We start from the raw sequence: 11447 nt of genomic DNA, 5'->3' as shown, positions 1-11447 counted from the left end.
CTCTTATGCCAAAATATGTGTTTACATTGATGTCTCTGGAGCCCTTCTGAAAGCCATAAAAATGATACTCTGGGATGAAGTCTGGCTCCAAAGAATTGACTATGAACACATCCCATTCCAGTGTAGGAAATGCCATGAGCATGGAAACCTCTTTAAGGATTGTCCCTAAAATAAAATGCCTTAAAATAGTGAGTAGGTCAGCAAGAAAAAGGATGAATAGGGCTTCACTAGAGTAAACACAAGGAATAAAAACAATAGGAAAACCAATACAAAGAAAGAACAACACCAGGGAGCTAGCCTAAACCAATTTGAGGTTCTGAATAATTTACAAGGACAACCACTCTCGAGTAACTCATTATATCAGGGGGCCAACGAGGACAAGCAAAGCACAACAAACCAGAGGCAAGAGGATCACCATTTGGATCACAACAACAAGGAAGACGAGAACTCACAGGAAGACATAGAAATGGAACAAGTATTGGTGGATACAACCCCAGAGGAAAATGTAATAGAAGAAGCACTGGAAGGAGTCGAACTCTTATCAATAGCATAGGAATGGAAGAAAAATGGACTGGCGGCAATCCTAGAAGACCAAATACAAAAAATAGAAGGAGCATATCTCCTTCAAGAGGAACTAAAGAAAATCTCAGGTCAATCATCTTCTAAAATCAGTGTAGCTAAAGGCATTTTGGTAAACATAATAACTAGGAAATACAACCCAAAAGGCCCAAGTCGAAAAAGAGGAAGGAAAACCACCAGCCAACTTCTTCAGGAACATGGTGCCAGACTCCAACAACGAAGGAAAGGTAAAGGCCCTAGCCCTAACTCCCACTCTTTACCAATGAATTGCATCTCTTGGAATATTAGAGGATTTAATGGTATAGGAAATAAAATAATCTTGAAAAATAGACTCCTAATTGATAAACCAGACATCCTTCTAATTCAAGAAACCAAACTTGACATAGCTCACCTCACTCTCCTGAAAAAAATGTTTCAAGCAATACAGTTACACAGTGAATTCATCCATAGGATCAACAGGGGGAATAATGACCATATGGAAAAGCTCTCTGTATGATCTCACCTCCTTTGTTGCCATAAAACAATCCTAACCATTGTCTTAAAAATCATTGGTCCCAACGAAAGGATCTGTATTACCAATATCTATGCTCCCCACAAAGCGGTGGAACGAATCAAGTTGCTACAGAGCATAGCTAAACTAATGGAATCCATCCACCAGCCTTTTAAAATTGTCGCAGGGGGATTCAACATGGTAATAAATCTCGGGGAAAAGAAGGGAGGCATAAGAAAACTTGATAAGGACTCTGAAGCCTTTCAGTCCACCATAGAAGGCCTCAGTCTAATTGATATCCCAATGAATAATGGCACTTTCACATGGAATAATAGACAAGGGGGAGAAAGACAAATAACTTCTAGGCTTGATCAGTTCCTCCTCTCAGAAGAGATCTATCTCACCTCTTGGGAAATGGAAGTAAGAATTCTCCCACAATCAGGATCTGAGCATTGGCCGATATCCCTAAAGATACACATCTCCCCAGGCCCAAAGAATATGCCATTAAAAATCGAATCCTTTTGGCTGGAGCACCCAGATTTCATGGAAAAAATGAAAGAATGGTGGACAAAACCGATACCAATAACCAAAAATAAGATGTATAAAATTAAGTAGAAATTGAAATACATAAAAAATGAGATCAAACAATAGAACAAGGAAACTTTTGGCAACATCTTCACTGACAAAAGTAACCTAGAACTTAAAATGGAAATCCTCTAGCAACAAATAATCAATGAGGGCATCACAAAACAAAGGAAACAAGAAGAGATAAATCTTCAAAAAAGTTTGGAGGAAAGGGTCTCTTAAGAAGAGAAACTCTGGCATCAAAAATCTCGAATCAACTGGCTGAAGTGTGGGGAAAGGAACTCTGCTTTCTTCCATCGATTGATGATACAACATGGAAGACACAATAGAGTATTGGCCCTAAAGAACAAAGAATGAAACCTTATCCAATCTCATTAGGACATGGCAGATGAACTAAATCAGTACTTCAACACTCTCCTCTCAGAGCCTAGTATTGATCGGGCAAGGGAGATTCAAAGTATAACTAACAACATCCCAGAGATCCTCACTGAGGACCACAATAAAATTATTTTGAGGAAAGTCTCACTGGAAGAGATGGAGGAATTTGTCATGACTATGCCCACTGGTAAAGTGCTTGGTCCGGATGGGTTCACCATAGACTTCTACAAAGCATGCTAGCCCATGTTAAAAAATGAGGTCCATGCCCTAGTGGAGGAATCCAAATTCCAAAAATCAATCCTAAAAGCTATTAATGCCACCTTTCTCACCTTAATCCCCAAGGGTGATTGTGTTGACTCCCCGGACAAATTTCATCCTATAGCCCTCTGCAACGTCATTTACAAGATCATCTGTAAAGTTTTGGCTGACAGATTAAAAACTATCCTGCCTCTCTTGATCTCCCAACACTAGAAGAGTTATGTGGAAGGGAGGCAAATAATGGATAGCATCATCCTTTCCCACGAACTAATCCACTCTCTCAAAGTTCAAAGGAACCCTAGAATGATGATGCAATTAGACATGTATAAAGCTTTCGATAAAATCAATTGGGTTTACATGAAAGAGTTTCTAGTAGCTTATGGGTTTGACAAAGATTGCATAAAATGGATTATGGTGATGGTCTTAGCGGCCTTTTTCTTAATTATTCTGAATGATTCCCATTCTCAACCCTTCATCGCTTCTAGAGGTATCTGTTAGGGGGATCCTATTTATCCCTTTATTTTTTTCATAATGGAAGATGGGCTCAACAGATCTATTGCCGCGACCTCTTCCTCCAATGCCCTTTCTGGCCTCAACCTTTATACATGTCCCCCTCCCTCCACTCATCAGCAATTTGTGGATGATACCTTGGTAATGGGCCTCCCCACAATTAAAGAAGCCTTATGCTTCAAATCCATTCTCTCTGGTTTCTCTGCTACCTCTGGAACCTCAATAAACCAAGAAAAGTCCAAATTGTTCTTCTTTAACACCCCTCTAGCTATCCAAAGAAATATAGCCAGAATAATGGAATTTAAAAGAAGCAACCTCCCCTCAAGATACCTTGGTGTCCCTCTCACTGACAAGCCCCTGCCTCGTTCTACATGGGAAGCTCTTATCACCAAAATGGAAAAAAGGCTTGCCAACTGGACATTCAGATCTCTAAATCTGGCTGGTTGCTTGGTTTTAGTCAAATCTGTGTTACAGGAAATTCCACATTATTTGTACTCGGCCTTGGCAGCCCCCAAATCCATCTCCAATACTCTCAGAAATATCCAGAGGAAATTCCTATGGAGAGGCTCATAAAAGAAACAAAAGTGGGCGGTGGTGGCATGGGATAAAGTGTGTAAACCCAAAAAAGCAGGCAGTCTTGGCCTTAGGGATCCTGAGCTCTTTGGAAAATCCCTGGGAGCCAAAATGTTGTGGCGTTGGATTGTAAACCCAAACTCCCCCTGGGGCATCATCTGGAAAGCGAAATATGTTTCTACCCACTCGCAGGAACATCTCATCAGGTTCAATAGGACCATAAAGGACTCTGTCGTATGGACCCAGGCATGGGACAATAGAGAAATCATCCAAAATCACAATTTCTGGGAGCTAGGAAATGGGGACAGATCCCTCTTTTGGGAACATGCTTGGCAACAAAGGCCATACCTTGCAAAGGATCAATTCAGAAAGATTAGGATTGGCATGCAAAACAAGGGAAAAACCATTAGGGGAATTTTGAGGTCTAAAATGGGCCTCCTAAGGGAGTTATAAATAATAATGGAAATGATCAAATAAAATGAGATTATGTCATCAAATTTTAAAGGGAAAAAAGAAAAAACTATTTTTTAACTCGTATTTTCAACTTATCTCCCTATGGGTTTACTCAAATTTCGAGTGGCAACGCTCATTGGATCCATAATTTAATTCCTCATCCAATGAGTACCCATGTTGGATACTTTCGATAGACCTCGCTACATGAAAAATGAGAAATATATGAAAAATGTGATTGCAATCATGCTTTTTCATGTATTTCTCATTTTTTGTGCAGCAGGGTCCATCGAAAGTATGCAAAATGGGTATTCCTTGGATGAGGAATTAAATTTTGAATCCAATGAGTAATACCGCTCGAAATTTGAGTAAACCCTTAGGGAGATAAGATGAAAATTTCAAGTTGAAAAAGTAGTTTTATTATTTTAATATTTTTTAATCTTTTTACTTTTTTACTCCAAAAATGGTGAATCATCCCCCATGGTTGACATCATCATCTTGAACCTTATTTGTTCTTATAAAGTTTATTTTGGTTGTACATTTTCCTTAGGAGGCCCATTTTAGACCTCAAAATTCCCCTAATTCAAGGTCAATCAATACTGGAAACCTAGCAATGGTAGTAATAAGTGCAGGGAATGGTTAGATGAAAAAGATTGGGAAACCCCAAATAACCCTCTGGTGTGGCAGGATCTCTCGAGCAAGCTCCAAAAAATATAAATTCAATTCGAAACCTCTGAGGACAAGATTAGGTGGGGAAGAATCCATTTGGGCACTTTAACAAAAAGGAAGCTTACAGCTACATCACGCTCCATGACCAACATCAATCGAAGAAAAAAATGGAAATATCTATGGGAAAGGAAACATTGGCCAAAAATCACCCTTTTTTATGGCTCATTATGCACAAAAAAAATCTTACCTAGGAAAATCTAAGGAAAAAAGGATTCATTGTCCCCTATAGATGCAATCTATGTGAGCTAAAGGAAGAAACAACAAATCATTTAATGAATGAGTGCCCTTACGTGAACAAGCTATGGAATTGGGTGTATCTGGTTTTCAAGGCTTCGGATCGGAACACCTCCTCAATTCTCAATACCATTGAAAATTGGAGATCCTCCATTTCCCCCAATTCTTTGGTGAAAAGGGCTTGGAACCTTATACCAGGAATCATCTGTTGGGCGTTGTGGAAGGAAATGAATGCTAGAATTTTCAAAGGATTATACCAACAACAAGAAGTTGTTCTTTCCATCATCAAGCAAACAATATGGGAAACAATGGCTTCTTCCACTCTCCATTGCCCCAACGACCCTCCAAGTAGTTCGTATATGAGCATTCTCACCCTCCTAGATCTTCATCTCACCCACTTCTCCAATGCCTCAACCATTTCAAGAAATTGGGGAATTGTTGTCCATTGGTCTCCCCTAGAGACAAGCACTATCAAACTCAACTACGACAGGGCAGTGAAAGGAAACTTAGGCAGAGCTGGCTTCGGGGGGAGGGGGGGTCTTTAGGAACTCATAAGAGGAAATACTTTGGATATATGAGGGCAACCTTGGAATCTATACCAACAACGCTATTGAACTACAAGCTCTAGAGCATGGGCTAGCCATTACTAAACTCCATAATTTGGGACCCTGATTATAGAAGGCGACTCGACCCTGGCAACTTAGGCTAGCCAAAAACTATAGTAGGGCTTATATGTTGCCAAGGTGTCAGACAAATGGCGGTTAAACAAAATCCTCCAAATAATAAAAAATAATATCAAGAGTACAAATGGGCTTCACTTCCAAGCTGTTAGACTTGACGGGAATGATTTGGTAGACAGGTTGGGAAACGAAGGCATGGCGGGCAAGTATTTTATGCATTCGAGGGACTAGAATGACCTGGAGCAAGGAAAACTATGTCAGATATGTGAAACTATAAATTCAAAGTACAACCAAAATAATAGGCATTAACAGTTTAGAGATCGCTAGTCTCATCAATGATGAAATCAGTCGTTTGAATGGAAGTAGCACTAAGGGAAACCTACCCCATGCCTAAATCTCTATGAAAATTATGCCAAAGGATCTATCCGTTGCTCTGTACCCCCTGTGGGCCACCATCCATCATTCATATCAACCTCGCTCGGTACCATCTCCCTCACCCACCTTTGGTACCTCACACAATCCGCCTTCATTCCTTGTCCCTAATCACCCTGCCCCCCGAGGCTCTATCGCCCCTATGAATACCCCCTCTCACCTTCTCCACCTTGTCACCTTTCCTGCTCTTGCCCTTTCTTATTCTTGTTTCTCTTCCACTGTAAGCCTGCTGACCTCCCTTCCCGGTCTCATGGAACCCAAGTGTTGTTCGAGCCTAGCTCCCAATCGAGGTCGCGGTCGCAGCCGTGACTCCTCCCATTGGAATGACCTAGGCTTTCCACCCATCACAAGAGTCAAGTCCTCTACCATGAGAGCTGCCTTGAATTACTCCATAGTCGTGAACCCAAAGACACAGGAGAGAATTGCTAACCTGGAAGCCTGGGCAAGAGCTCTCAGACGAGGGGTTTCCTCGAAAGTGTTGGGTTGTGTTATATTCTTTCCATGACTAACCTACGTTGTGAATCGTGGGGTTAGAGGGGTGGCAAAGCCCCCCCTTCATTGCGCCTATTGCGTAGTGTGGGGGTCATAGGGGGTTTTGAGGGGGGCAGGTAGCCCCCCTCTAAGGGGTCTGGGGTAGCGCCCTGGGAAATTTTTTTTGGACCCTATATTAGGTTGGGCGAACCTACCTATGGTTTTTGGTCCATGGTTTTGGACGCAATGGTTTTTGGTCCATGATATTGGATGCTTTAGCAAGTATAAATATGTATTGTAACATTGAAAGGAACATAATGAAAAATCAAGCTGGTAGTCCTGGTTTTGGGATCCAGTGGGAAAAAATCTATGTATATGTGTTTTATGTGTTATGCTCTCGCATTGTTTATTTTGTGTTTTAGAATTCGTATGCAGGTAATTTATGTACGGGGTTAGAACCTACATTTGGTATTAGAGTTGTTTTAGCTTCAAGGGGACGCATTTTTTGCTGAGGGCTTTCGCTCTGGCCTATGGTAGACACTGTTCAGTGGGAGATCTGCGAGATCGATTCTTGTGGTGAAAGAAGATGGTGAGTAGTGGAAAGATAGAGATCGAGAAATTTAATGGTCAGAGTTTTGAGTTGTGAAAATTGAAGATGGAGGATCTGTTGGTGGATAAAGATCAGTGGATCGTTGTAGATCCGGGTATTAAACCAACGGGAGTATCTGATGAAGAATGGAAGAAGTTGGATCAGAAGGCAAAGAGCACAATACGATTGTGTGTCTCAGATTCAGTATTGCTGAATGTATCAGGGGAAGCTATGGCAAAGGCTTTGTGGGACAAGTTAGGGACTTTGTACCAATCTAAGTCTCTAGTGAATAAACTGTTCCTACGGAAAAACATGTATAACTTGAGGATGAAAGATGGAGATGCGGTGATAGAGCATTTGAATGCTTTTAATACTGTGGTAAGTCAGTTATCGTCTGTTGATATCAAAATTTCAGATGAAGATAAGTGCATTAGTTTGTTGTGTTCCCTACCAGATTCGTAGGATAGTTTGGTTATTGCAATAGGTAGCAATGCAACTGCCTTGCAGTTTGATGAAATAGTCTCAGCTTTGCTAACAGAGGAGGTGAGACGAAAAAATATGGAGAGCCAGAATGGTGATGCCTTGCCTGTACGACGACGTTCCCATAACAGAAAAAAAAAAAAATCATCGAGTGGGAGATCTAAATCTAGAGGGAGATCTAAATCTCCAGGAAAACCTGTAAAAGTGGTGTGCTGGAAATGCGGAAAGGAAGGGCACTACAAAAGGGACTATAAATATAAAGCCACTGATAAAGGAAAGGGATCTGATGATGCTCCTTCTATTGAGGCAAAAACCACCTCAGATGAAGGTGGGGATGTGTACTTGGCTTCTTCAAGTACACATGTAGATCATGAGGCATGGTTGATTGACTCAGGTGCATCCTTTCACTTCACTCCCATTTTACACAGTAATTTGTCACTGTCTTTATCTCAGTCCCTCTACTATGTCATGTATCAAATAAAAATGTCCATATCCTCTCACTTGTGCAAAAAGATTAAACAATGCTCTCTGATGCTGAAGAACTGACCCTTTTTCCTAAGTTTCTGCATTGTTGCTACTAAGACATTAAAAGGTGCAGCGATCCCTTGTCATGAACAGTCTTGTCGCGACACTGTCGCAGGTGTACATGTGTTTCCCGCGATGGTGCCATTTGAGGGCTTGGTGCGAAGCTCCCATCTATTTACCATGACAATTCATCTGAATGCATTGCCTCCTTGCGATGTCATTGCTAATCCTTAGTTCATGACTTGCGACAACCCAGATTTAGCGAATTTGTTCAAACAATCGGCCTTTTGGGTGTTTCTAGAGCTGGTTGTTGGGTTAGTTTGGGTCGCTTTTTCTCCTCTAGGATGGTGGTTCCACCTCTTATGCAACCTCCCTTAAGGATAAGCTCCCTCTCCCTCATTCCATGGAGAATCCTTCTCCTATAAAATCACTCACCATTGCTATGATCTACTAGTTCTTTAGTATTGGAATGACTGTTTGCTAGTTTTTTGAGTTTGGTTTGAAGCAAAATAGATAGCTTTGGTGTGAGTGTGACAAGTGTGTAAGTGCTAATAGTTTGATAAGAGGTTGTGGAGTATCTTAGCTTTGCATGAGGGCTTCATAGAGAGAGAGAGAGCTATTGTCCTATTGGGAGACCCATTCTTAAGAGTGAATGCTTGAAGGAACATACTGACTGGACCCTCTGAGAAGACTTGCAACGTCAAGGCATGGTTGTAAGTTTTCTCTTGTTTCATTTTTAATACAAGAAGTGACGATTTCCTATATCTTGTGTATAATTTACTTGATAACTTGTGACTCCTTGACTTTACAAGTAAATAGATCATTATTGTTCTTGGTTATGTGCTCTGTTGTTTTCTTGTGGTGTTTTAGGTTGATTGCTCATTAAGGAGAAAGAAATGGAAGCTAGAGCAGCGCAACGAAAACTTCATCAACCACCGATTTGAGGTAGGCCTCCAACGATGACTATTTAATGGAATCAATTGTCGTTTTGTCTTTGCTGTGACTAGACCCACTCTAGGGCTAGAGGGGTTGCCTCTGTCCGCAGAGGGAACACTTTCCTTTATCACATATGAGATGTTTGAGATGAAGCACCTCAGTGAACTCAGATACTGTTTAGGTCTTGAGATCTGGAGAGATTCAGGTCAAACATTTCTGTCTCAAGAAAAGTATGTCAAAGGCCTATTAGATAAGTTTAGAATGGATCAGTGTAAGTCTGCACCGGTACCATTGCAACAGAATATCAAATTGCAGTGCGAGGATGGCTCAAAAGTAGCGGATGCAACACTTTACAAACAGCTGGTTGGGAGTCTGATCTACCTAACCACCACTAGACCTGATTTGGCTTATGCAGTCAGTGTGTTAAGCCAATTTATGTCTAAGCCACTTGAAAGCCACTGGAATGCAACAAAGAATGTTTTGAGGTATCTATAAGGTACTGTAGATTATGGAATTATTTACACTGACTCTTTTGATGTTAGATTGGAAGGATTTGCAGATTCAGATTGGGCAGGAAATGTAGATGATTGCAGATCTATAATAGGTTATGCATTCAGTCTTGGATCCAAGTTGATCACTTGGAGAAGCAAGAAACAAAACACAGTCTCCTTGTCCTCAACAAAAGCAGAGTATCAAGCCATGTGTGCAGCAACATGCAAGGCGGTTTGGTTGCAGAGACTTCTCTGGGATGTTGGGGGAAGAACAGACAGCCGCAACAATAATCAAATGCAACAATCAATTTTCAATCAAGCTGGCCAACAATCCAGTGTTTCACAAAAACACTAAACATATTGATACTCAATTCCATTTTGTTAGGGAGAAAGTGCAATCTAAAGAAATTCATCTGGAATATTGTAATACATGTGATAATGTTGCAGACATTTTCACTAAGCCCCTTGGAAAAGTAAAATTTCAAATGTTTAGGGAGATGTTAGGCATATATGTGAACCCATTCTCCATTAAGGGGGAGTGTTGAAGATAATGGAGGATATTCTAGAATAGGTAGAGTTGGTTCACGTAGCCTCAGGATAGGAATTAGTTTCTATTTCTTAGGATGTTGTTCTAACTTCCCTAAAACCATGTATTCTATTTAATGTGTAATGTTGATGAACAATGAAGAGCGTTCTGCAGAGCTAGACTCTCCTAGTTCAAACTCTCTTTCGTAGAGCTAACCAATGGGTTTTATTTTCATTAATACCAACATTGCCATTTTTATCTTGGTATCAGAGCTCGGAGGGTTTGGCCCCTCCTGGGCTGAGAGAAATAGCTAGTTTGTAAATTTGTTTCGAGAGAGCGACATTCCCTCTGAAGGCTATTGTATAAACAAATCCTTTGTATTCACATTAGAATTTGAGGAAGAGACACAACATGGGTGGGGAAGAAACCGTTGCGGCATCTGGGAGGCATGGCAGATGCCCTCTCCATTGCTTCCGATCTTGGCTTCTCTATTCCACAGGAAGGTGTACAAAATTTGGGTAATGTGACAGGTCTTACTGACAAAAGTTATACTTTGATAAGAGTTTTGAGAGACCTTACATCTGTGCAACGTAATTTGGTGAATTTGCAAGTAGAACTGCAAGGTCGACAAGATGATAACAGTGTGGCACATCTCACCCATGTGAATGAAATGAAAAAGATGTCAAAATCTTGCTAAGACCACTTCTATATTGAAATATGTCATTCAAAATAAGGATCGAATCATAGCATGTCTTCAGCAGCCCTATTCACTTGATTGCCTTCTAGTTGAAGCAGAGTTTCAACGTCAATTTTTAGAGTTGTTGCTTAAAGCAGTGAGTGATTATGAAGCCTTAACTACAACAATTAAAGATTTGCAATGGAGTCAGAGTTTTAAGGATCCACCATCTATTTGGGGAGAAATGCTATGACCAATTCTAGTTGCCTTGGCATCTTGCATACGTTACTTTGAAGCCATATCTGCAATGAGAGAATCAATTGTTGAACTTCACAGGCTACGTGTTGGTTCATCATCTCTAGTTACACCATCAAAAGATCCATCATGGACATCAGATCAAGGGGATTCAGAATGGGAAACCCCTCCTACCAAGAATGCAAATTACAATATGGATGAACCAAAATCAGATTTTTCTGGCCACGGGATACTTCTGCGGGAAAAATTAGGAAAGCCATTTTTTCACTCACTCATATTATGTGTTGTTGATTTTGTATTAATACACAGTGAATTTTAGATCATGGCTTGTGCTTTTGTTCCATATTATTTTGAAGGAGAATATTTCTTGGAAGTTTGTATACATATTGAGATTAGCGACATCAATATGCAGTCATGTTGTTAGAATTCGCTACTCTAACTGATGACAGGTAAAGCATAGAGATCCAAGACCATTATATCCAAGACTCAAAAGTGGCAAGTCCATGATGGAAATATTCAAACGAAAAAGCAGTCTAGCATATGAATGGTTTGGTATATCTAGCATAAGCTATTAAAGGATGATGGATACTCAAATTTGCG

At 40.5% G+C, this 11447-nt stretch overlaps 1 pseudogene; it reads left to right on the top strand.

Annotated features, from left to right (window-relative positions):
- Positions 1-2035: 2035 nt before the first annotated feature.
- On the top strand, positions 2036-11166 carry LOC149185154 (AUGMIN subunit 2 pseudogene; annotated as a pseudogene).
- Positions 11167-11447: the final 281 nt, after the last annotated feature.

The sequence above is a fragment of the Pinus tabuliformis genome, chromosome 3_2, assembly GCF_031772625.1.
Source record: "Pinus tabuliformis cultivar Carrire ecotype Pingquan chromosome 3_2, CPIR1, whole genome shotgun sequence".
NCBI classification, from domain to species: Eukaryota; Viridiplantae; Streptophyta; class Pinopsida; order Pinales; family Pinaceae; genus Pinus; species Pinus tabuliformis.
This window is presented reverse-complemented; position numbering and strand designations above follow the sequence as displayed.